The sequence below is a fragment of the Cyprinodon variegatus genome, unplaced genomic scaffold, assembly GCF_000732505.1.
Source record: "Cyprinodon variegatus isolate N-32 unplaced genomic scaffold, C_variegatus-1.0 Scaffold637, whole genome shotgun sequence".
Lineage (NCBI taxonomy): Eukaryota > Metazoa > Chordata > Actinopteri > Cyprinodontiformes > Cyprinodontidae > Cyprinodon > Cyprinodon variegatus.
Window position 1 is genome coordinate 231,922 of NW_015151090.1, and position 2,483 is coordinate 234,404.

A 2,483-nucleotide genomic window follows, 5' to 3' on the forward strand; every position below is an offset into this window, starting at 1 on the left:
TATACACAAATAATTTGACCATTTACCTCTAAACGAGACACATTAACAAAGAATAATGAAGAACAAGAAAAAGCTACAAGGTTTAGCTATACCCAGTTCATCCAGCCTTCACAGTCTGTTATTTTCTTTTGACCCCATCTTCCTTTATTCTTATCTCTTCTCTCATCCTTCTTTTCAACACATCATCCCATTTCTTTTTTTTTTAGTTCTTTTTTTAATTTTTTGCTCGTTCCCTCTGGGAGTCCTGAGTCTGCTGAGTCTCTTTCTACTAAGCCTTCATACCTTCCTCCTCAGTGGAACCCATCCTAACTTCCTTAGACTTAGATTTAGACAGATTTATTTTGTCATTTTGTTTAAAAAAGCTCTAGACAATTTCATTTTTTTTTAAAGTGCAGCCTTGAAAACAGTAATAAATATAGTAATAAAAAGATATGACTGTATATTTACAGTTCTAACATACATTTTTTTTTTTGGTTTCAACATCCCTTCAACTCCTTCCTTCAATGGAATTTTGACTTCATATTCTTTAGGCATGATCTGTGATAGTGAAGCCTACAATGATTGGCCATCCAGCTAAATCTATAGGCAAAGCAATTAGAAATAATTGGACATGTAAACCAGAGGCTCATGATGAGTCTGGAGAAGTCCTCAGCTCAAGGAGAATTTGAAAATACAACACAACTTGTTTGTTCCCAATATCTAGGTTAGGATGAGAACATTAACAAGAAGAACTTACTGTAACAAAAAGGTGTATTTTTTTTTTGCAAGATACTGAATACTGAATTCAACCTAAATGATCCATTATTTGTCCTGATAAAAATTTGACAACTCACAAAGTGTACCCAAAAAAACTGTACTACCTGCAATAAAACCAGACTGTAGGATATGAGAGAACTGACCCTTTAAGACAGCATGTTGAATTATTTTTAATTCCTTTTGTAAAACACATTTTGGGTCTCATTAAAAAAAAAAGGGGGGAAAAATGGGCAACACAGAGAGCATCACACCTTGTAGAACTTGTGAAAACAAAACTTTTGTGCCGTCATCAGGAACCAACAGTTTGGTTTTCTGGAGTGGAGCTCTATCAGGAAAACTGGCAGCTCAGGTTTTTTACATTTTCATCCTTTGTTACATCGTTTGACAATTCACAGTATTACACTGAATTCAATGGCAGAACTAAAAATTACCCAAAAGTCTCACTACGCTTGACTGAAATGTCCACTATGAAAAGCAGAATTGTGCTTTTATAGCAATGTCAATTTTTCTGTGTCCTGGTTGGTTGAGGCCTCCAGCAGACCGGTGGGCGACATAAATCACTGCTTCCATCCATTGTCCAAGTTCTTTAGCAAAATGGCTCACAAACTCATTTATAGATATCTGTTGTCTCTGCGACAAAGTTCACATACATTTATAAAATATAAACTTGTCTCAATCTCTTGCTGCTTCACAAAAAAGAAACACTTGATTGTTTTTTTTTATTATTTATCTGAAGAGGACCAGACCCAAAGGTCTCACATTTAAAGCTCAATGAATGAATGTGTGTGAAGAGTTCCCTTCCAAAGTGAGGTATTAGAAAATTTACGAGCAGCGTTGGCTACTCAAACATTTTGAATTCAAAAACAAAATAGGCTACAATTCTTCACATTTAACCTAACTGGAACTAGTAGGTTTTTCCCTAAAATAAAAAACACAAGATAACTGAGCATCAATTAAAAATAAAATAGAGAAAGCAAATCATTATGCATTTAAACTCAAACAAATGTTTAACACTAAAACCCCAAAATATCCAAACAAATAATGAAAAATAAAAAAAAGGACTCAGCAGTGAGTAGTACCGATCATTGCACTGATTGATTTCTCTAATTTTGCATGCCTAGTAGGCTTCCTATAGGCAGAGGAGAAAATCAACCCTCCATGTATATCCTTACAAAGGGCTACCATAATGGTGGAACTGATTTTTGTAAATCCCCAAATGGTTTTAATCGGATTAAGATCAGGGGAACAAGCAGGATTGTCCAAGACAGGCATTAATTCTCCTGGAGAAAGTACTTTGTTAGATCCCAGCAATGGCACTGCAGCTATCTGTGAATTAAAATAGAATATCAATAAAGATTTGCAAAGCCAGCTGTTTGGCCAAAAAGTGGGTTGAGAAACTTCCGTCTTCTGTTGGATCCTCTTGCTCAGCACACTTATCACTTTTGTCTGTATGTCCTTACTTTCTACAAAGAAATGTAAATGTCTTCCTCTTCCAGCCTCAGCAATGAAGGCGTTATCCAAGAGTTCCTACCTGTTCAACTGAGAAATCCTGGGACTGTTCTTACCTCTGCTGTCAGGGAATCATGATCATATATGAATGTCTGGCAGAAAATGATGTGCAGCAAGATAGAATTTTTTTTACAGCTGTAGTTTTAAACATTTTAAACACAACCTGCTTGAGTTTAAATACAGTCTTAAGGGATTTTCCTTCTCTGTTTATTTTGTCT